At 54.2% G+C, this 24,628-nt stretch overlaps 1 protein-coding gene across 1 annotated transcript in view; it reads left to right on the forward strand.

Moving 5' to 3' along the window:
* NAV1 (neuron navigator 1) overlaps window positions 1–24,628 on the forward strand; it is a 287,493-nt gene that overhangs the window by 195,941 nt on the left and 66,924 nt on the right.

Genomic DNA, 24,628 nt, shown 5'->3' on the forward strand with positions numbered 1-24,628 from the left:
AGAGAGAGACAGAAAGAACAGATGGATGGATGGATAGATAGATGGGTGCATAAAGGGATGGATGGATAGATCCATGTCGAGGGGTGGATGGATGGATAGAGGATTGGTGATTAGATACATCGCGGTATCCTTCCCCCACCCACTATATTTCTAGTAGGTTCCATGCTTTGTGGCGGGTGATAATTAGTATCTGGTGGCCTGCAGAGATGGAGCTCCTTGCTGAGTCAGGCCAGCGGGCCAACATCCTGTAAGGTGCTGTTGTGCCCTGGGCAGAGTGGCGTGTTCGAGAGGAATACAGGCTGCAGGGGGCAGCTCTGGAAGTGTCTTTTCTCTGACGTAGACGGCATTTGGGGATCAGCAAAGTTAATGGCAATGATACTAAGTTGAGAGCCAGGCCTGGTGCCGAAACAGCCCTGCTAGACCGAGGGTTTGTCTGCACTGCAGCTGAGAGGGAGCATCCCAGCTCAGGTAGACACACAGGCTGTGCTCAAGGGAAAAGTGGCAGCGTGGCCACAGCAGGTCAGGCTAGTCTCCTGAGTACGTTCTGGCAGGGTTGGGTGGCCGCTGCCCATACCATCACTGCAGCCACACTGCTATTTGTAGCACACTAAGGGCTTGTCTACATCACAAAGTTGCAGCGCTGGTGAGGGGGTTACAGCGCTGCAACTTAGGAGGTGTACACATCTGCAGGGCATTACCAGCGCTGCAACTCCCTGTTCGCAGCGCTGGCCGTACTCCCGTTTTGTCTCGGGTGTAGAGGATCCAGCACTGGTGATCCAGCGCTGGTAATCAAGTGTAGACACTTACCAGCATTTTTCTTGGCCTCCGTGGAATAAGCAGGTATCCCAGCATACCTGAGGAAGCCTCTCTGGTAATCAAGCAGGTCTCCTTCCCCGCGGTGTGCTCTCGTGTTCCCCGAACCCCCGAGCAAGCAGGTCTCCTTCCCCGCGGTTTGCTCTCGCGTTCCCCGAACCCCCGTGCAAGCAGGTCTCCTTCCCCGCGGTTTGCAGGGGGGTTCGGGGAACGCAAGAGCAAACCGCGGGGAAGGAGACCTGCTTGCACGGGGGTTCGGGGAACGCGAGAGCAAACCGCGGGGAAGGAGACCTGCTTGCTCGGGGGTTCGGGGAACGCGAGAGCACACCGCGGGGAAGGAGACCTGCTTGCACGGGGGTTCGGGGAACACTGGAGCAAACCGGGGAAGGAGACCTGCTTCCCCGCGGTTTGCTCTCGCGTTCCCCGAACCCCCCTTGAAGCTGCCCAACAGCGCTACAGTGTGGCCACATCTAACACCACTTGCAGCGCTGGTTGCTGTAAGTGTGGCCACTCTGCAGCGCTGGCCCTATACAGCTGTACTAATACAGCTGTAACAACCAGCGCTGCAAAATTGTAGATGTAGACATACCCTAACTCAAGCAGACCTAGTGTGTGTTAGCCTCTGCCCCTGCTGGGAAGCACCTCCCAGCTGCTCTGTGGATGGATCCTGGGGGACCACAGGACAATACTCAAGTGCATCCTTTCAGAGGGCTGGGAAGGAGTGCTGAATAACCACGGGGAAGCTGGTGGGCTTCGGAGCTATTCCACAATGTGAGCCATTCACTTCTCGCTCAGGTCCTCAGGTCTGGGGCTTTGTATTCCAATGACCATCTGGCTGTATTTGCCACTTGATCTCTGATCTGACTCTAGTACTTGCTCCTTCCACAGTGACTAAGGTGAGAAATTAACATGTTAGAGCATTTGCCGTGCGCTTCTGCAAAGGGCCAGATCCTCAGCTGGTGTCAGACAGTGTAGCCCCATTGACTTCAGTAGTTCTGTGCTGATTTACACCAGTTGAGAATCTGGTCCTTTGGTGGTTTGGGAGAGATCAGCTGCCTAACCAGCGGGCAGTTGGTGAAGGAGAGGGAAAAGTATGACTGTAATCAGAAGGACGTGATTTTAAGGCCCAGTGTCTCAGGACCTGATAGGGCTAGAGCCAGCAAAGATGTTTTCAGGGCTTTGCAGATTTTTCTTGAGTATCAGTCTGGGATCGGTGGGAGATGGTTACTAACTGATCCCTGGTGCACATGTGATTAAACTCAGCTCACCTTCTCTTCGCTACCCCTTCCCCCACATCAGGGAAAGGCTACAAATGGACTGGATGGGAGAAAGTATCTTAGGGAAGGTCAGTCTCCGTAGCCAGGGTGACAGGACTGGGTTAACCACAGGCTGGGGTGTTTTCTGGGCTGCCTATCTTTGGTTTATGGCAGTGTGTGTGATCCCTGGTTAGAGACAATACCCCCGGAGGAAGCGCCCCAGCTGACTGCACCTGTGCTGTTGGAATGTTTGCTGAGCCTTCCCAGGGAGAGGAAGGAGAGCAGGCAGCTCACCCTGGATCTGCTGGGACCCCAGCCCTGGCTAAAAGCAGCCGGGAAGGGGGTCAACCAACAATTTCTGACCAAGCCTCCGAGGCAGGATGCCAAGAAACACCACCTCCCTGGTGTCCTTCCCAGCTGGTCCATACACACACTCCATGTGAGCAGAGACGGGGGCTCTGATCCCGGGTTGTGCTCAGCTCTGTCCATCCACCATTGACATCAGTGGTCATGGAGGGGATCTCATTTGATACAGCCCAGCCTTGTCTGTTCCTCACTGCGTGTCAGAAATGGAAACTCACGGGGAGAGAGATGATGTCCTGAGTTTCCCATTTATCCCTGGAAGTATAAAAATGGGGGAAAAAATAGCCCAAACATCCTTCGAGGTATGGGGTATCGCCTTGATCCTAAAAATACCCCTGCAGCATGCAGAGCTCTGTACAACTCCTTGCTAATTTCACAGCTCTGGGTGGCAGATGTGTAACCAACGAGGTCTGAGTCCAGTGACTCTGCCATACCTCCAGGCTGTTACCATCAGTGGGCATTCAAGAAAAGGGGCAGGTGGATCCCAGACCCTGCTGCACAGGAGCAGGGCGCTGCAGAGGGGAAATCCATATTGGAGAGCTTGCTCCGTCCCCAGGGGGTGCTGGATCATTCAGCGCCCTATAGCAGCACTCAGCCTCTTGTGGGTCCCCCACTAGGAGGTGAGGCTGCTCAGCACCTGGCAGGATCAGACCCTGAGGCGAGCGGGAGTCGGCAGCCAGCCAATCCCTGCAAAGAGCTGCATCTAGTCTCCCCAGCCCATCTGAGTTCTCTTCCACTCTTGCCCAGGAGAGGTTTCTCGATACCAAGTAATGCTGTGAAAGGGGCTGTTAGAAGGGGACAGACGGGTGGGACTTTTTGGATTTAAAGCATGTGTTGTTTTCTTTTGAAACGCAGCCCTCCCCACGCTGATCCCATCGAGCTCTTGAGATGCCGCCTGGGGGGTTTTGTGTTGAACAAAAATCCAGTCCCCGTCTCTTCCCCGCCCCCGCCTCTGACTCAAGGCCAGAATTTTAGCACATTGGAGGTTTCCTGTTTCAACTCATGAGAAAATAAATAATCCTGGTATTTGATTTGTCCCAGAGCATGGGGAGGTGTTTGGCCTACTACACTGCTTACAGATGCTAGCCATGCCAGCTCCTTGTGCTGTGCAGTGAGAGCCCACAGCACTGGTGGGTGTCTTGGGGACTCTCTGACACATGATGAGACCAGTAACCCTGTATGTTTCCCCTGATCCCAAATGGCCGCTCTGTTCAAGGAGCCCTGTCCCTTAACAGGCTCAGTCCCTTTCTTTTTGGCCTATGTCGGTGAGAAACAAAGGCGGCTGGGGAGGAGGGAGAGGATTGTGGTAGCCACATACACCAACTTAGCACAGGTCCCCTTGTCTCCCGGGAAATGGCTGCTCCCAGACACACATGTAAAGGAGATTGGGTCTCTGCGTTACCCCTTTAGGGCATGTCTACACTGCCATTAAAAAACCACAGCTGGCCTCTGCCAGCTGACTCGGGATAAGGGGCTGTTTCATTATGGTGTAGACACTCAGACTGGAGCCTGGGTTCTAGGACCTTGTGAGATGGGAGGGTCCCAGAGCTCAGGGAATGTCTGCACCACAATGAAACAGCCCCTTAGCCTGAGTTAGCTGGCACGGGCGAGCCGTGGGTGTCTGAAGTACAGCGTAGCCAGACCGTGAGAGCCCACAGTGTCCGTACTATATGGATGTGGACTTGGCTTGTTATGCTGATTGTTGCTGCCCCCTTTGGGAGGTTTGATAGGAGCCTAGAGCAGAAGCCAGGCAAGGCTCTGAGGCTGCCTGGGGGAGACAGAGCCAGTTTGGGATCTGACCTACAGCCCGTCGACATCCAGGGGAGTCTTCCCGAGACAGCCTGCCAATTCCCTCTGTGCTCAGCGACGGAGCTTCTGCTCTTGGGACTTTAGGAGCTGGAAGAGCTGGGGCCCCGAGCTCCTTTTTTGGAAAGTCTGATGACTGTAGGGTTTAAGGCTGGTAGGAAAAGACCGGCTGGCTGCGGGGATAGGGGTTACTGGCTTCCAGCTCTAGGTCACAGGTTCAGATCCTACCTGGAGTGATAATGATGCTGCATTATTGCCTACTGGTGGCTGCTCAGTGGCCTTTGGTGATGCGGCGGTGGTGGGTCTCTATACAGCTTGTGGCCATGTGAACACATCATAGGGCACTAAATGACTTTCTTTACTGTGGCTAAAGGCTGAAAATGGGCCAAAGTGACTGACCTCCTTGATCTGCCCTAAAGGGATGTTGCCCCTTTGGCCCAAGTGGTAGCCATATCCAGGACCTTGCAGGGTTGTTTCGGTCAAGAGGAGAAATCGATACTGTGACTCAGGTCGGTTCTTGGTGGGATCTGGTTTATTTACAAAGAACATGCATGCAGGCCCGTCCCCCTGAACACCACAGAAACTAGGAGCAGCAGGCAGGTTCCTCGTTCAGAAATCCCCATGCCTGCCCCTCCAGCGAGCTCTGTGCCCAAGAAGTTCCATCTCTCTGCTTGATGCTTCTGTAACGATGAGGTTCTGGCGGGACCCCACTGAGAGTGCCAATTCAGGATCAATTTCTTAAACAGGGCAGTTATAGCCCAAGGCTGGGGTTATTCCACCTCGAAGGCAAACCAAACCAGCCAGCCAAAGAGGACTTTGGTCTCACACCACTGGCTAACCACAAGTCACACAAGCAATTCCCTTAGACACTCATAGGCTCATAGACTCATAGGTCAGAAGGGACCAATATGATCATCTAGTCTGACCTCCTGCACAAGGCAGGCCACAGAACCCTACCCATCCACTTTTATAACAACCCCTAACCCAGGACTGAGTTTTTGAAATCCTCAAAATTGGTTTGAAGACCTCAAGCTGCAGAGAATCCACCAGCAAGCGACCCATGCCCCATGCTGCAGGGAAAGGCGAAAAACCTCCAGGGCCCCTCCCAATCTGCCCTGGAGGAAAATTCCTTCCCGACCCCAAATATGGCGATCAGCTAAACCCTGAGCATGTGGGCAAGACTCACCAGCCAGCACCCAAGAAGGAATTCTCTGCAGTAACTCAGTTCCCATCCCATCCAACATCTCTCCACAAACCATTGAGCAGACTTATCTGGTGATAATCCAAGATCAATTGCCCAAATTAAACTCCAGTTTCCCACTATCACCACCAGTCCCTGGGGATAAATGGTTATGAAAACCAACATCCCAATAAAAGAAAAAGATTCTCTCGATCCCAAAGAATCAAGCCCCAGACCCAGGTCAATATACACATCAGATCTTACCCACAAATCGTGCTGTTGCCAATCCTTTGTAATAAAAAATCTAAAGGTTTATTCATAAAAGGAAAAACATATAGATGAGAGCTAGAATTGGTTAAATGGAATCAATTACATCCAGTAATGGCAAAGTTCTTAGTTCAGGCTTGTAGCAGTGATGGAGTAAACTGCAGGTTCAAATGAAATCTCTGGAGTACATTCCCATCTGGGATGGGTCATTCAGTCCTTTGTTCAGAGCTTCAGTTTGTAGCAAAGTCTCTCCAGAGGTAAGAAGCAGGATTGAAGACAAGAATGGAGATGAGGCATCAGCCTTTTATAGTTTTTTCCAGGTGTAAGAAGAACCTCTGTGTCCTTACTGTGGAAAATTACAGCAAAATGAAGTCTGGAGTCACATGAGCAAGTTCCTGCATACTTTGCTGAGTTACAAGGCTTATCTGCCTTCTCTCAATGGGTCAGTTGTATAGCTGATGGTCCTTAATGGGCCATCAAGCAGGCTAGGCAGAGCTAACGCCAACTTGTCTGGGGTGTCTCCCAGAAGCACAGAATAAGTTTGAAATACAGACAGTATAGAGTCAATACTCATAACTTCTACTACAAAATGATACACACGTACAGACAGCATAATCATAACCAGCAACCCATAACCTGGTCTTAGACACCTTATATGACCCCCTTTACATAAGATTTGGTGCCACTACAGGACCTTGCGGGTGGCTGCTTCCAGTGCCCCTCAGTGCTCTGTGCATGGGCACTAAGCCCTAGCAGCAGCTGCCGGCTTATTATTGGCCCTGGGGCTGAGTGAAAGGCAAAGCACATGGGTTTGCAGAAAGCTCCATTAAAGTGGCATGTGTCCCTATTGGCAGGGATCTAATTTCTGTCCTAGCGCTTGGCTCTAGGATTCCCCCCACCTCCACCCGCGGAATGAAACACAATTGGTTCCCTGTGCAAGTGAATCAGGCTAAATACAGAACACATCTAAGGGGCAATATCAGTGCCCCAACCTCTCCATTATGTGGGGGGTGGGGTCTGGCATAAATCAGGAGTAACTCTTGTGCCCGATTTCCCCCCTCACTCACCCCCATGTAAATCAGGAGTAACTCCTGTGCCCGATTCCTCCCTCCCTCACCCCCATGTAAATCAGAAGTAACTCTTGTGCCCGATTCCCCCCTCACTCACCCCCATGTAAATCAGGAGTAACTCCTGTGCCCGATTCCCCCCTCACTCACCCTCATGTAAATCAGGAGTAACTCCTGTGCCCGATTCCCCCCTCACTCACCCCCATGTAAATCAGGAGTAACTCCTGTGCCTGATTCCTCCCTCCCTCACCCCCGTGTAAATCAGAAGTAACTCTTGTGCCCGATTCCCCCCTCACTCACCCTCATGTAAATCAGGAGTAACTCCTGTGCCCGATTCCCCCCTCACTCACCCCCATGTAAATCAGGAGTAACTCCTGTGCCTGATTCCTCCCTCACTCACCCTCGTGTAAATCAGGAGTAACTCCATAGGGCCTGTTAATTCTTGAATGCTTGAATACGTACTGAAAACTGTAAGTAATAATAACAATCTCTCTTTCTTCCGTCCTGATCCACAGGGCCACCCTCTGGTCTGTACTAGGTTGTAAGCTCTTCGATGATGGGGCCATATCATTTTATATCTGCCCTAGGCATGAATCGCCCCTGTATTGTGGTGCTTCCTATGGGCTAGTTTCATGGCTCATGGAGCCATTTGTGGGGCCAAAATAGCAGGAGCCCTGGTATGTTTGTGGCACCTTTGCTCCTGGATGGTGGATGCCATGAGATCATAGACTTATTGAATCATAGAATATCAGGGTTGGAAGGGACCTCAGGAGGTCATCTAGTCCAAGCCCCTGCTCAAAGCAGGACCAATCCCCAACTAAATCATCCCAGCCAGGGCTTTGTCAAGCCTGACCTTAAAAACTTCTAAGGAAGGAGATTCCATCACCTCCCTAGGTAACCCATTCCAGTGCTTCACCACCCTCCTAGTGAAAAAGTTTTTCCTAATATACAACCTAAACCTCCCCCACTGCAACTTGAGACCACTGCTCCTTGATCTGTCATCTGCTACCACAGTCTAGCTCCATCCTCTTTGGAACCCCCTTTCAGGTAGTTGAAAGCTGCTATCAAATCCCCCCTCATTCTTCTCTTCTGCAGACCAAACAATCCCAGTTCCCTCAGCCTCTCCTCATAAGTCATGTGCTCCAGCGCCCTAATCATTTTTGTTGCCTTCCGCTGGACTCTTTTCAATTTTTCCACATCCTTCTTGTAGTGTGGGGCCCAAAACTGGACACAGTGCTCCAGATGAGGCCTCACCAATGCCAAATAGAGGGGAATGATCTCATCTCTCGATCTGCTGGCAATGCCCCTACTTATACAGCCCAAAATGCCATTAGCCTTCTTGGCGACAAGGGCACACTGTTGACTCATATCCAGCTTCTCGTTCACTGTAATCCCTAGGTCCTTTTCTGCAGAAATGCTGCATAGTCACTCAGTTCCTAGCCTGTAGCACTGCGTGGGATTCTTCCATCCTAAGTGCAGGACTCTGCACTTGTCCTTGTTGAACCTCATCAGATTTCTTTTGGCCCAGTCCTCTAATTTGTCTAGGTCTCTCTGTATCCTATCCGTACCCTCCAGTGTATCTACCACTCCTCCCAGTTTAGTGTCATCTGCAAACTTGCTGAGGGTGAAGTCCACGCCATCCTCCGGATCATTAATGAACTGGCTTTGTTTTGTCTCAGATAGTCCTGTGCAAGCACGAGCTTGGATGCCATGATGTGACAGATGCAGAAGCCTAGTTAGCGCAGGTTCATACACGGGACAGCACATGGGGTCAGGTAACACCGAAGGGGAGGGACTCACCCCTTGCAATCTTGGTGTGCAGAGATTCAGGTGGCTGGCTGGCTGGAAGCCAAGGTGCAGAGAGGAGCCAAGACCAAGCCCTCTGTGTAGGTGACACCTCATAGCAGCTTGATGCTGAGCCGTCAGTGGGGGCATGGACCGTCTGATAAGCTGCTTAGACGGACCGAGTGGGAAGGTGCATCCAACAGACAGCACCTTTGCAGCTGCCTTTGCAACGAGTGAGAAAAGCGGCCCCCGCTCATTGTGGTTCCCATGCCCAGGGTCACTTCCTGCTGCCTTGCTCTGCTTTGCTGTTTTGCTCACTGGTGGGTTTCCCGCCTTTGTTTAAAGCCCCTCACACAGATGGGATTCATTTTCTCCTTCTCCTTCCAAGTGCCCAGCTGTTCAGGAGAAAGCCGCCTTGCTGAGGCTCTGAGACCCCCTGTACTGCGGGAATTGCATGGTTTGGGGCCTAGGGCCCAGCAGACCTGGCTGACAGCACGCTGCCTTTGAGAGCGCTCTGGCGAGATAGGGATGGGATGGCTTTGCTTAACGGTCCATGTCTTGCTGCAGGGCTTTGTTCTGCTCCGACTCGCTCCTTTAACTGAAGCCAGGAGGGAGTCTAACCATCCCCCTAACTCCCTCCCCCGGGCATCCTGAGCTTTCTTGGAGAGTCTGTCAATAGCGTTTGCAAACACCAGAGGCAGGGTCCAGCTCAGAACTATGTGAGGGGGAGGGGCAGAGAAATCTAGCGGACAAGACATGGGACAATGAACCAGGTGACCTGAGTTCCTCACCGGGCACGGCCCTGACTCACTGCATAGCCTTGGGTGAGTTACTTCAGCGCTCTGCGCCTCAGTTTCCCCGTCACCTTTGTAAAGCTCTTGAAGATCTAGCAATGAAAAGCACTAGGGGGCTGTTCTCATACTGTGATTATCTGGGGCTGTGACACATGCGTGCTGCCCCTATCCTCCGAAACAATCAACGCTAAGACAGACCCAGTCAGTGACAAAGCTGGTTTGCAGCTTAAACCATGACTCTCTAGCAATTCTTCCCAGTACAGCCGTACCCCTTAACCACAGCCCCCTCACTAGGGTCCATAAATAGTCTGAGGCAAACGTCCCCTCTCCTGTATTGAGACATGGCTCTCTCTGGGGACACAGTCTGAGTGATGCGAGCTGTGTTGGGAGGAACACATTCTGCCCCGTGTGTCGCTTCTCTTTGCCACTGACAATCCGGCCCTACGGATCAGCTGCCTTGCTTTAGATGCAGAAACCCGGGGTTGCTGTGGAGTCCGTGAGCTAGCCATGCTTCCCTTCCCTGCCCTTTCCCCACCCAGCCCCAGAGCAGGTGCATGAGCGCTCCCAACTTCAAGCTTCCTGGGTTCAGCCTAGTGACCCTGGGTTCCTGGGGCTTTCTCCTCCCTGGCTCTGGATGGAACTGGGAGAAGAGATGCTAACGGGTTACCTTGCAGGAGTTGTGGCCAGATCTGGAGCCTTGTTCATGATAGGCCCGGAGGATCATCCAAACAGGTGGGTGTGGAACTGACCTTTGAGCAGTGTCAGATCTGTGACCACAGGGTTTTGCCGTTAGCAGCAGCAGATCCTCTGCTGGGGCTGCCCAGGACCCTTCCAGATGGGCCAGGTGTAGTATAATTTGGGTCAGCAGTACTGTGTGCCCAGGTGCACAGTCATGGCAGAGACCTGCAGGACCTGCTGATCTTCTAGGTATGCCTGTGGTGTCTCTCTGGGGCATAGGAGAGCCAGAGGGGGGATGGTCCTACGTTCATGCCCAAGGTGATTGCTCCCAAGGCAGCCCAGGCTGGTAGTGCCTGTCAGTCGTTTCCTGTGGTGCCAGGCCTTGGTGACATGAGCGCATGATTCCAGTCCAGATCCTGGGGGATCGATGTCCTCGTGGAAACCTGCCATCATGAGCAGAGACTTTGCTGGCACCTCAGCTGAGAGGCCAAGGATGAGTGCATGCACAGTGCTGTACAGAACATGGATGAGACGCCATCCCTGCCCCGCAAACCTTGTAATCGAAGCCTGCAGGGAGAGCACAAGGCCATGGAAGCCAGACTTCTCTCTCACCCCTCCAGCTGCTCGCTCCAGCTTTGGCATGTTGGTGGCTGTGGGGGAGCTGCCCTGCCTGTGCTGTACCATCCTGGAGCACTCCAGGCCCCCAATCCGATTCAGGATGCTGCCTTTAATGTCTCCCCAGCTGACTGTGACCTGGAATCGGTAAGATGCTGTGACTTCCCCAGCTGATCCTATGTCTCCCATAGCCATTAATGCACCAGGCAGAAGTGGAGCTCTCAAAATGGGGCCATTAGCCACCTTGAGACTGGGCTGCTAATACATTGGGGGGAGCGTTCCTTTGGAAATTGATGTGATGCCGAAGCGAGATTTTGTAGGGCAGTAGGTCACAGTGCAGTGCAGATATTAGTGCAGAGTCAGGGGCTCTCCCATTAACCCCTTATTTCTCCTGCCTCCACTGGCGTCCCTCGCTGAAGCCTTGGGAAGGTGCCCCCAATCTCACTGATCATTGTGAGGCTCAGCGCTTGCAGGGTTAATTAACCTCCGTCCCTCATCTGCAGAGCAGGGCTGACTGCAGGAGATGGGTTTGCTCGTTGAGTGCTGCAGTTTAAACCTCAGGAGATTGGGGGTGGGAGGGTGACCTCAGGCAACTGTGTGTATGTGATTGCATTGCTCTGTGTGCCTGTACTCTGTGTGTGTGTGTGTAGGAGGCAGGGGTGGGGGATTCAGATCTCTAGCTCTCTGGGGAGCCTTGTACATTTCAGATGACATTTACAAAACAGACAGATCAGCCTCCTTTGTGGTCTTGATTTTTTTCCAGAGCCAGGAATCAATAGTGACCTGGCTGCATTTTTCCACGAAACTGCTCCACCGCAGAACTGATGAGCCATGAAAGCTTGTGTGTGTGTGTGTGTGTGTGTGTGTGTGTACCTGTTTGTGAGTGCACACCTGTGTGAGAGAGTGTCTGCACACGTGTGAGTGAATGTGAAGGGGGGTGCATGCACACACGGGTGCGAACGTTCTGCATAAATGTGTGAGTTGCATTCTGTGCCTAGTGAGGGTTCTGTGTGATGCGGGGCTACCACACGGGTAACACACACTGGTTATTTTTGTGTCATTAAATCGGGGCTCCTGAGAGGTTTCTCAGACTGCACTGATACCAGGGGAGCTCAAAGGGGTATACCCCATTCCTCCTCTCCTCCATCTCCTTAGCTCTGCTGGGCTCAGCTCCCTGCCCCCCAAACTCCCTACTTGATTTGCCCCAGCTGGATGGCTCTCATCCAAACCAGACCTGTCACTTCTTCCTCCTGCCCATACTCCTCCTCACTCCCCAGCCTGCCCCTGCAGGGACAGCCAGCTGCTTGTACAGGGAATACCTGAGGCAGACACAGCCCTTTGCCAATGGGCCTGCCTAAGGCGTGTGCACCACTGAAGCTGGACCGAAGCAAGACTTAAGTGGTGCATAGGCTGGAGCAATGGTGTCTAGACTTTGTGTGACTCCTCTGCCCAGGGAGGAGTGATCTGGATTCATAGGTGCTGCTTTCCCGGCGGAAGGCACAGCTCCCAGCTGCAGCCTTAGTCCCCACCATGCCCAGCTCCCCAGAGTGGACGGGACTGTCCCCACATGCTCAGCGGCGCTGGGGTTTCTCTGTGCCACGCAGCCAGACTGCTTGATTGAGGCAGGTGCCAGGACCGAGCATCCTGGGTGGGTCCTGCACTGCCATCAGTAGCCCCCAGGCCAGGAGTGACTTACAGGCAGCAATTTCCTGTGCATTTGCAGCTGAATGAGCCCGGAGGCAGGGGCGCCCCTTGGGGACTTTTATAACACTTCACACTTGCTCCACAACAGCTCGTTCAGGGGCGGGCAAACATTTTGGCCTGAGGCTCACATTGGGTTTCGGAAATTGTATGGATTGTATGGAGAGCCAGTCAGTGGAGGCTGTGCCTCCCCAAACAGCCAGGCATGGCCCGCCCCCGCTTCTCTTCCCGATGCCCAGACTCCTGCCCCATCCAACCACCCCTTCTCCCTGTCCCTGACAGCCCCCAGAACCCTCATCCCGACTGCCCCCCGCCGCACCATCCAACCACTCCTCTCATTCCTGACTGCCCCCCCCGGACCCCTGCCCCCATTCAACCCGTTCCCCACCCTCTGACCACCCCAACCCCTATCCACACCCCCGCCCCCTGACCACCACTCTGAACTCCTCTGCCCTCTATCCACACACCCCCTGCTCCCTGGCCCCTTACCGCGCTGCCTGGAGCACTGGTGGCTGGCAGCACTACAGCCGCGCTGCCCAGCTGGAGCCAGCCACGCACTGCCACCACCGTGCAGGACAGAGACTGGATCAGGCCAGGCATTGCAGCTGCGCTGCCCCAGGAGCTCTCAGCCCTGCTGCCCACAGCATGGCACCAGCGGCGGGGCGAGCTGAAGCTGCAGGGGAAGGGGAACAGCAGGGGAGGGGCTGGGGGCTAGCATCCCGGGCCAAGAGCTTGGAGGCCGGGCAGGAGGGTCCCGCAGGCCGGATGTGGTCTGTGGGCCGTAGTTTGCCCACCTCTGAGCTAGTTAGTCCCTAAGGGGTCCCCTCCTGGTCACATAGCATCAGGGCGATACCTTCCCCCAGCTCTGTATTCACCTACCACTCAGTGCAGTAGGGAAGCAGCATCCCCACAGGGGCAGGTCTGAGACCGTGGGCAGGAGCGGGAGGGGACCGTGGTTCTGGCCTGGGGCTGGGTGATGATAAGGGACTGAAGCCCTGCAGAGATCAGCTGCCAGTTCTCCCTTTCTTTCCCTGGAGGTGTCTCCCTTTTCCTTTTCTGGACACTAATGTAGCATTTCTGCTTTTCTCGCTGAACCCCCCGCGGAAAGGGCGACTGGGCAAAGCCTGCCTTGCCAGGCCGTAGCACAGCAGAAGGTGCTGGGAATGGAAAAATTAGTCACTCCATGCTTTGCTGGGCTCTGGCCAGAGGCCTGAGCTGTGGGAGGTCGGGATGCGTCTGGTGGCTCTGTAATGCACTACCAGCTGGACAGGGGCAGCCTTTGTCCTGGTCAGTTACAGCTGCAGCATTCCGGCCTCCAGAGACCAGTCAAGCCCAGACCCATGGATTCAACACCCACAACCCCTGTGAAATTCTAGCACCTCTTGTTTCTGTAGGCTCTGAATCCAAACCACCCCAGCCTGGGGCTTTGTGATGCTAGAAACCCATGCCTGTGTCTCCTTCTCCTGCTAGCATCACAGGCATGTACCTGCCGTACTGGGGAAATGTGGGAGCGCAGCCCTGGCCGCACTGCTCCATCTGCCTGCATGGCAAGGAGCAGCTGGGACTGTGTGACAGCTGTTTGTGTGGGGCAGGACAGGGGGTGAGGGTACAGCACATGTCCATGGCAGCATGGCCGGGAAGAGCCCATTCTGTGGTAAATGCGCTAAGGATGTTCTAGGAACTTGCCGGCTAGCAGTGGGCTTTCGTTTCCATTGCCAAATGTGCCGTGGATTTGCTGATGTGGTGACAGCCTGTGAATTCGGGTAGCCTTGAAGCTGTGTTGCCACTTAGGGGTTCAGTGTTCGAGTAGGAGGGGATTTCCCTGTCTTTGGTGGGGGTCACCCCCTCTCTGCTACTTGGTGCCTTTCGTCCATGGCTTCTGTTGCTCTGGGAATGCACCGCATCACACCCAAGCATGACTTGGGGTTTCCAAGAATTTCCATGGAGAAGAACCGAGCGCCACTTCTGAGCAAGGCCCAGCTGCTGTAGTTTCCCTTTGGCCCAAATCTTCTGGAGCTTCCTCCTCAAACCCACTCACAGTGCCCAGCCCTGGACCTGACCTATCTAACTGCAGCATCTACTTCTGTACCCCTTCTGCCCTCCCAGCCTGCCCCTCCCCGGACAAGAGCCCACATCTCCTCCCCAGGCATTGAGCTTGCCTACAATCCACCCCCAAGAGGCTGTTTCCATCCAAGTCGGGGTGGGAGACGTTTCTCCACCATAGCATTCCCCAGTGGCACAGAGGGAATTGTACAGAGCCATCGTTCCCTGCTGTAGGGGAAGTGTGTTCGAATGGTTGAACTCAGGGACCAGCTGCCAGGACTCCTGGGTTCTATCCCCACCTCTGCCACTGGCTCGCTTGGGGAAGTTGGGCTAGTCACTTTCCGGGACAGTTCCACAGTGGCGGCTGATTGTGGGTCCCTCGGGTTTTGGGTGGCTAACGTGAGACCCTGCCATTTTTAAAACATTGCCCTTGATCTCACTAGTCTCTCGTTTCCCCATCTAAATGCAAGCAGGGAGCAGATACTGGTTTCCACTGAGGTGAACACTAAGATGTACAACCCCCAAATTCAATGTAAGGACATTTCAGGCACATAAATCATGTTTGCCGAAACCTGAAGGCCATAGCTGGCTGCATGCGGTCAGGACGGGTACATTGGAAAACTCACTCCACGATGACTGTGGTTTTCCGGTTGGTAACACTTTTTCCCTCTGACAATGACATTCCAAAGGAGAAGGCTGGGAAGAGAGCTGTCCTTAATCTCTGAACCAGTCAGGGAGCAGAGATTTGCATCCACCATTGGATTGGCTCATCAGAAGTGAATATGCCTTGTCAGAGAAATCAGCTGCAGCCAATCAGGAGGCAGCAGTTGCCTGTGCAGTTTGATTCATTTATGTTCTGCCAAACTTCCCTATTAGTGATCTTTCAGGAAGTGAACAGCTTCCTGACTGGTACCTCACTGTTGTCAGACAAGCGGCCCCAGTTCGACTGTAGTGCACACAGTGTAGTGCATACACAATCCAATAGCAGTGCACACACTGTCCTAACTGCTTCCCAGGAAAGCTGTGAGCTCGCAAAGTGCTTTGAGATTCCTTAATAAAAGGAACCATGAATGAGTTGGTTTTTTTAGCAGCAGCACCTAGCAGGCTCAGGCGCTGATGATGCCCCTTTGGCGCTAATGCTGTACACGCGCAGTGAAAAGACAGCCCTGCTCCGGAGCCTGTCGCTATTCCTAGGGCAACCCAAGGGGCCTGTAGGAGCCACGCGGAGGCTGCCTAAACCCTGAACCTAGCAGATCAGAACAAATCCATGGTTGGTTCCCCTCAGCTAGGAGCTGCGACGGCAGCACGGGGGGGATGCCGTGGGTTCCAGCAGGGGCGGGTGTCTCTCTGGTTCGGTGCGCGAGTTCCATAATCGTAGCAGTAACACAATCACCCTGTTCCATGTCAAGCTGATCTGAGACGAGCCTGGCTCCTTCCACATGAACTGGCTGCTCTGCCCCGATGCCTTGAAATATTCATGTTGGGTGTCTCGGTGCCTTCCTGAGCTGCCCTTGCCAATATCATCACTCCGTCCATTCAACCGCAAGCAGCTCCGCTACCAAGTGTTCCAGCTGGGCAGGGGCAGGACAGGGAGGGCTGCTGGCAGCTTAAGTGAGAGCCAAAGTTTGGGGACAAAGGCCATGCTGGGCCTCGGGGTGCACCCCAAAGCCATGGCTTCCAGGGAAGGGGGGCCAGCGGGTTAGTGTCACAGCAGCAGCAGCAGGACCTTGATCCCTGCACAGCGACTGGCTCCTGGCCAATCTGATTGCTGCCATCACTGCAGGAGGAAGGGTTGGGTTTGCTCTGGTGGGATTCAAACCTATGCTTGCTACGGGTGCGAGTCTTGTGCTGCGGGTGCTCATCCCCCTCCCTCCAGAGTAGCAGAAGCCAGCACTCGGGACTCACGCAGCTGGTCAGGCCCACGGGGAGATTCCCCATTTTCTCATAGGAAGAATACGGTGGACAATTTGCTGTAACCTGGATGCAAAGCCACAGCTCTTGCTGGTGGCTTCCTAGGACTTGGTCCTGGCATCTTCTGGCACACCAATTGCCTAACTGATGTCAAGATTTTTGCAGATCTACTTTGTCCCCTGGGGCAGAGTTCTGCATGGTTCACTTTTCTCACCGGGAGGGTTAAACAGGCATTAGCAGGAGCACACGGCAAAGGAAGAGTTGGAATGAAAATAGTTTCCCTTCCCTCTTCAGATTTACTTTTTTGGTCATTCAAATGCCACACTCCTCCCAGCTCTCTGGTCAGCCGTAGAGACCTGCAGACTAGACCTGGAAAAGATGGATGATCATTAGCCATAGACGGCTTGGCTTCTTTATACATTGGACAAGATGTGACGGGTTCGGTCAGAGAGACACCCCTCGAGACTGTCACTTAGTGAGCTGGGATACCACTGGGAACAACCCTCCTGGCAGAACAGGTGCCCCTCCACTCCTGTCTTGCCGAGTTAGACACTCCAGTTAGCTTCAGCACAGACCCAGAGGTTGGGCCATGCCCCTCTGCAGTTCACTGAACTGAGATTCACTCAGCTCAGGGGCTTCTCAGTTAACAGGGACTTTTCCAGCACTCAGTGTTCAGCCTTTCAGGGAGCCTGAACCCCAAATAGATCTGTTTTACTTTGTATAAAGCTTATACAGGGTAAATTCATAAATTGTCTGCCCTCTATAACACTGATAGACCTGTCTCCAGCACCCAGACACCCGGTTCCCAATGGGATCCAATCCCCAAATAAATCCATTTTACTCTCTATAAAGCTTATACAGGGTAAATTTGTAAATTGTTTGCCCTCTATATCACTGATAGAGAGAGATGTGCAGCTGCTTACTACCCCAGTATTAATCACTTACTCTGGGTTTATTGATAAACAAAAGTGATTTTATTAAGTATAAAGAGTAGGATTTAAGTGGTTTCAAGTAACAACAGACAGAACAAAGTAAGTCACTAAGCAAAATAAAGCAAAAACATGGAAGTCTAAGCCTTAGCCGGGTAAAATGGGAGGAGCGATGCCCGCAGTTGGCTTAGAGCCGGCAGGTTTGCAGAAGGCAGCGTGTTACTGCAGATGCCTGCCCAGCCTCACAGCTGATTCCATCAGACTGGGGGTTATCGAGGTAACTACATCCTCCCTCACTGTGGTTTATGAGGCTATGCTTGCTGGCAGTGTGAGTCACCAGCAGACTGGGATACAGGGGTGTTTGTGTGTGTCGGTGTGCCTGCACGTCGGGTGGAGGAGGGGAAGGGTACACACCAGCCGGGCGTGGGGGAGAGGGGGGCTTTCCAGAGTTCTGGCTAAGAGGCCGGGATAAAAGGATGGGGTAGAGCAGCTTTAGTCACGAAATTCTTGGTGCTGAGCTGGGCTTATCTGTGACACGAGTTGAGCAGTCTCATGCATGCAGACACGGGTGGGGTGGGAGTCATGGTATTGCTTTGCAAAGCCCAGCGCTGATCTGGGGTATGCTCCTGGGCCCCCATTTGTCTGATTCACCATTAAAAGGAAAGGAAGTCGGGACATAAAAATTATCCCCCTCCACAACCATTGTAGTCCAATAGCTAGGGCAGGAGGCACTCGCCAGCAGTGTATCACCAGGCCATGGGCCGCCCCACTGTCGCTAGCATGAAACGGAGCCACTGAGACAGCACTCTTGTTCAATAGGAAGGTGCAGCCCATGGAGACTACAGTAGCGGTTGTGGGAGGTCAGACACATGGGAGGTCAGACACAGCATTGCATGCTGGGTCTTGTAGTCTCCATGGGTCACGCCTCTGTGTTTCAATGGAGCTATGGGCACCAAAAGCTGCCTCTTGACTGCTGCTTAAGCTGGGAAACAGGGATCATTCTTTGGGGGGGAAGATGATTCCCCACTGGTGGCATTGCTAATGCAGAGAGCCCTATGTGGCCTCAGCCCAGCAAGCACTCACCGTGGGGCGCATGGAAGGAGTGATGCCAACCAGAGCAGAGACATGGTGCCCCTGGGCGTTGTCTGCTCCTGATAGCTGGCACCCAGGGTGGCTGGAGACTCTAGGAGGCCTTGGGAGAGTGGCGACTGGGGAGGAGGCGTGCGGATTCTAGGCACAAGCCAGTGGCTTCAGATTGGCTGAGACTGGATGACTCCTCCAGAAATGTTACTGGGGAAGGGGAAGGGGATCAAGGGGTGACGATGGCCTGGAATGCAGCACGCTGGGATAGTATTTAGGAAGAGAACTCAGGGTTGGGTTATTTGGGGGGCTCCTCACACAGGGTAGGGATTTGGGGAGCCACTTGTAATATTTAGAGAGGCTGGAGTGATACTATTGCCCCTTTGGCCAGAGTAGTTAGTCAGTATTGGGGACCTTGCCGGGTTGTTTCCATTAGGAGGAGAAATTGATTATATGAGTCAGGGATATTCTTTGGTGCCATTCCTGTTTATTTGTAAAGAATGCACACAGAGTCCCGTTCCCCTGTACACAGTAGGAATAATTCACAGCAGGCAGTTTCCTTGCTCACCATTTCCAGGCCTGTCTCTGCGGGCCATGTTCACCATTGCTTCTCTTGCTGTGGCTTTCTCCTTCTAACAGCTGTGGTTTGCCAAACAACCCCCCAGCCCCTGTTTTTGCAATCAATCCCTGGGGAACCACTCAGCCCACATGACTTAACTGTTGACCAGGCCTTGTTAGATGACCATTACCTTGGGCAGTGGCTTTTATTGATTCTGGCTATCACTACCTAAAGGGATGTTTAATTGCTCCCACCATCTAGCCTGAAAGAAGGGTGCATAGCACACCATCAGTCCTAACAAGGTTTGTGATTGTGTATAGCTCAAAGACATGAATACCTTCCAGTCAGGCTGGGCTGGGATTTGGAAGCTTCTGCAGGGCTCGGGGTGACTTGCAGGCAGAGACACTTTTTTTTGTTGCTCCCACGTGAGGGAGAGTTTGTGGTGGTGATGGCCCCCCTGTCAGTGTGATGATTATGGGCGTGAGGCTAGGAAGGAAGTAGTGCCCCTCTAACACGGGGTCCCCCATTGAGCTCTGGGTTGGGACAGGCACGGTGCCCCACAGCCAGCCCACAGCTAGTCTGGCTTGCTATTCTCAGCAGCCTTGTAGCATAACACAGCCAGGAGGTCAGAGCAGCTGTTTGGCTGAGCTGCTCAGTAAGCTGCGGGAGGGGGGAATCCTCACTGCTTTTCCCCAGCATCATCCTGTCTGAGGCAGGACTGGGGCTGGAGCTCCAGCCCTGTCCGCTCTCCTGCTGATCTCCCTCAACGCTGGCTGACAGGCTGGGCGCCATCTCCAATCTCAGGCCCTGAAACCCCTCGGAAAGAGCTGAGTCCACACATGGGGGCTCCCACCAGAAGAACCCATGAAGTCATTGCCACCACGGCAGCATCTGGCTCTCGCCTCTGAAGCTGAGAGGACCCTGCAGGAGAGAGAACTTGGCCAGCAAGCTGTGGCCCTGCACATGTGTTGTCTGTCTCTGTTTGCGCCTGGACGTTTGTCTGGGTAGATCTGTGTGTGTTTGTGTGCATGCCGTGAGCTGGCCCTCTCTCACAGGCAGCTGTGCAGGCTGCCGCTCGTGGGGGGGAAGGATATCCAGGGATGTTTTGCTATTGTATAAATATTTACCATGCTGTAATAAGCAGCAGGGATTACTGAGAGCCCCAGCCCCTCTGCATCCCAGCTGGCCTGGCACTGTCACGGTCCATGCTGTGACTCAGTGGGCTGGGTGAGGAGTGAGGCGACATAGGTTGAAGAGAGCAGGGCTGGGGCAGGTCAGGGCAGGAGGAACTGCCCCTCAAGAGGGGCATTTAACTCTTTGTGCCCCCTGCTTCAGTGTGTATCCCTCGCTCCTTTTGCTTGCACTGCACATCCATCCCGCAGAACAGAGAGCTGCAGATAAAATGTGTGCTCCTGGGGCATGCGGCCTAGAGGTTACAGCAGGAGATTGGGAGTCCGGAGAGCTGGACTTTATTCTCTGCTCTGCCACTGACTCATCAGGTGATCTTGGTCACTAGCCACCCTGGGCCTCATTCTCCTCCTCTATAAACTAGCAGCAGTAATACCCCCTTTTGGAAAGTGCTTTGAGATCCTCCGGTGAAAGGTGCTGTATAAGTGCATAGGCTCATTGATAATAATTGTGATTGTTATAGGAACCTCCAAGCCCCTCGTCACATGGCATGTGCTGTCTGCCCCTCTCACTCACCCGATGTAAATCAGCAGTAATCCTGCTGCAATCAATGGTGTGACCCCAGGGTAAGCGAAGGGGAGAGAGGACTTGGATATGCAGGTTACCGTCCCTGCTGTGTGACCCCACGGTAAATAGCCCCCTCTCCTGAGTGTGCAGCTCTGAATGAAGGCATTGGTCCAGCCCCTCCCTGGTTTCCAAGGCAAAACATACTCTTCTTTCTGTGACTTGGACCCTGAGAGAACAGCTGTGGCCAGCTGAATTGGCCCAGGGCCAGCTGGCTCCTTTCCCCCCACCTCCCACACAGAGCAATCTGTCTGGGTCGCAGCGAAGGAAGCTGGGAGCAGCTCAGCTCACCAGCCCTGTCACTGGCACCCATCGCCCTGCCCAGGATTTGACACCTTCACCACAGAGTGAGGGATCAAGGAGCGACTTTCAGGTTACCGGATCCCGGCCTCACCAGGGAGGTGGAAATCAAAGATCGCGTGAGAGGGATCCCTCTGCCCCATGGACAGCAGCTAAATATTGGGCACAAGAAGCTGATGTGGGGCTCAGGGGCTGCGTGTCTGTGCATGCGAGGAGGTGAGTGTGGCAGGATGTGTGCACACACGTGTCTGCCCAGCCCGGCTGTGAGCTTGTGGAGGCATGTGGGAGGAATGGAGGAGCTCTGTAGGTGTCTCGTGGTCGGCTGAGTGTTTGGGCACCTGTAAGATGTGGGTGAACGTGGGAGTGTTGTGTGTGGGAGTGCAGATGGGCGCAGGTTGCATAGCGGGGAGGTGTGGGAGTGGCATAGTGCGGATGTCCATGGGAGGGTATGTGAGCTGGCTGGCTGGGTGCATAAAGCTCCCATATGAGTCCTTTGCTGCAGGCCCCTGGCCCCTCCCTGCAGTCTGTGGTGACAGGAATGTGGCCAGTCTGTCTGTCCAGCCCTGGACATCTGTCCACAGGCACTAAGCCAGTGCACACTCTAGTGGTTAAGCAGCAGGGGTTGTTGCAGGCCAGCACACTGAGGCACGTGGGACATCTGTGTAGCATCTACCTCTTGCATGGAGGTTGGACCAGCCGGAGATTGTCCCAAGCCCGTAGCAAGGCCCAAAGCGTGTCCGGCCTCCCCGACATCAGTGAGTGTCTAAAGGGGGAAGGGTGCTAGATCCATCCACTGCGGGGAGCAGCTGCCCATCTTCCCTCTGGGAACACAGAGCCTGATCCTGTGCCGCTTCCCTGGGAACAGAAGCGGGCCCCTGGCTCCTAGCAGAGCCTGGTTTCCAGGGAGTCCTTGTGTGTGTGAGGTAGCTGCAGTGTCCTGGCAGCCGGCAGCGCCGGGATGGCGTGTGCCCACACCTCGCTAAATGCCAGCATTGTCAGCGCGCTCTCAGCGGAGGAGCCAGAAGTTTGGACCCCGCATATGTCCTAGAGTTCCTAGAAGTGGCTTTGCTGGGCAGCCTCTTCCAATATAAACAGTGGGCATGGCCGAGGGGAGGGAGCGGACAGCGGGGAGGCCTGGGCTAGCATTTCATGGCAGTGTGAAGGCTGGAAGTGATTTGGGAAGCCCGCCCCGCTGGGTTTGACGCCCAGCTGCTCGGCGAATCAGGAGAGCCCCCCTCCAGAGCTGGAGCACTTTGATGAGCAGATGGAAAATCGCAACCCTGAGATCCTCCTCTGGGAGTCTTCCACCTAATGGGGAACTGTCCATGGACAGCCCCCCTCTCCCATAACATGATCTGTCCCCCTGCCTTGAAAGCTCTGTCCCGGAGCACAACCGCTGGCTTGTCTGATTTGTAAAGGTCTGTGCTTTCTGCTAGAGGGGAGGCAGCTTAATCAAGTGGACAGACCACTGGGGTGGGAGTCAGGAGTCCTGGAGCCTGGTCCTCGGTTTGCTGCTGTATGACACTGTGCAAGTCTCTATGCCTCAGTTTCCCCCTCTAAAGTGCTTTGAGCTCTGTGGGTGGGAAGTGTCATTGTTACAGTGACAGTGCAGAGCCGGACCACTGTGTGCAGAGATGAGTCTGAGACAAAAGCTTTGCTCCAGACAGCAGGGAAACTGGGAGATCTGGATTTCACAACCAGCCCCTTCATCTAACGGGACAAGCTAAACCCCTGGAGCTGCTCAGCCCTGAGCTTTGTGGGGACTCAGCCTTGGCTGGGCTCTGCAAACGGTGCTCTCAGGGCAGGAACCTCCCTGCACTGTCCCTCTGGCACTTTCTGCTAAGGCAGCAGCCCGGGGCAATGATGCTGTGGCACTGGGATGAAAGCATACGTGCTGCCAGAGAGACTCTAGACATTGGCAACGCACACCCAGTGCAGAGAGCCAGCAGGCCTAGGGTGGGAGTGGAGGAAGCAAGGGTTCCTGGGTAGAGCAGAGGAGAGGTGGTTGGTTGTCTTGGGTTCTAATCCTGGATCTGCTGCTAATTTGTTCTGTGACCTTGGGCTGGACACATCTCCGTGTGTGCCTTAGTTTCCCTGTCTCCATATGGGAGTCTTAGCAGGGTGCTGCGAGGGTTGGTTGGTTACAGTATGCAAAGCACATTGAGATCCTTGGCTGGGGAGGGCATTGCTACACGTGAAGCAGTGTGGCTCTGCAGGATACCCGGGCTCCTGCTCTCCGGGGTGCTGGCTCTCCGCTGACCTCAGCAGTTCTGCGTGGCATTACAGCCAGGGCACATGGTTCAGATTTGCCGCTGACGTCATTGCCACAAGTGGGTAAGTGCTGGGATCGTCTGGGCCTCCCCTCTCTGCCACAGCTTTCCCCACGGAAATCAGACCCCGCTATTATTGCAGTCCTCAGCGGGGAGCTGGGGGAAGGGAGAAGATGCTGTGTGAGTTCTGGCCGCTCAGCACAGAGAGATAGGCTGGAGCGGATTCCTGGGACAGGAGTGCTCAGAGGAGAGTGGGGATTTTGCTCTGGAGCAGTGGATGGCAGATCCCCAGGGTGGTGGTGGCCAGGCCTGCTTGTCCTCTCTGGAAAGACAGTGATGATACACTCCAAGGTGGGAACTGTCATGATCCAATAGGCTGGGAGTGGGATCCAGCAGCACCCTGTCAGTGCTAGCATCTGGTTGGGATCTGGGATCCAGTTGGCATGCGGGATCCAGTGGATGGAGCAGAGGATTCCCTCAAGTAGGACTGGGGTCTGGGATGTTGGGGCGAGAGAGCTAGTGTGGTTGACACCAGTTAGGGCAGGGATAGGGTCCCAGGCAGGACTGGGGGATGACAGCTGAGGTCTGGGATCAGAGATCCCTCTGGGGCATGGCCAGGCCTGACTCAGAGACCATGTGTTATCATTATGGCAGCAGTGATAATGACAACTGTGGCAGGCCCTGGAGGATCCCTCAGACTCAGGTGGCAGGGTGACCTAATGGACAGAGCACTGGACAGTGATTCAGGAGGCCTGGATTCTATTCCCAGATCTGCCACTAGCCTGCTGGGGGACCTGGATCAAGTCACTGCACTACTTTTTGCCTCAGTTTCCCCATCTGTAAAATGGGTATAGTGGTACTGGCCTCCTTTGTGAAGCACTTTGCGATCTTCTGAGGAAGAACGCTGTCTAGGAGCTGGGTGGTATTACTGTGCTGGGCCCTCTGCAGACAGTCTCTGCCCCACAGACCTCACCCTGCAAAGTGACAGTCTATGCACGCCGTTCCCACTAACCCTTACTCACGTGCAGATGACCATAGACTTGCTGATAAGCTGGTGTTTTGCCTGTAGGCGGCAGTGGGGCAGAAGGGGCCAAGGGCCCCATGGGAGAAGCAGGCAGGGCCAGGGTCTCTGCGTGAGATACAAGAACAGCTAAGCACCATGCAAAGACAACAGGCATGCCGAGAGCTTAGCTTGTGTCACCGGGGCTGACGCTCAGGACAGCTGGGACAGGCTGATCTGTGTGGCCTCGCCCCAGACCTGGGCCACAGTCAGGGAAACAAAGCCTCTGTCCCTGGCACACGGCAGGACCTGCCACAATTCTTTGGTGGACACAAGGCAAACCACAGCAGCCCGAGCAGGGAGTCCGGCTCTTGTCCACATGAGAGGGACTGGCTGGCTCAGAGCTGGGAGGGCAGCACTGGCTGTTGAGTGTTTGAGGTCGCGTCATGGATGTGGTGC

Source organism: Gopherus evgoodei, chromosome 4 (genome assembly GCF_007399415.2).
Source record: "Gopherus evgoodei ecotype Sinaloan lineage chromosome 4, rGopEvg1_v1.p, whole genome shotgun sequence".
Lineage (NCBI taxonomy): Eukaryota > Metazoa > Chordata > Testudines > Testudinidae > Gopherus > Gopherus evgoodei.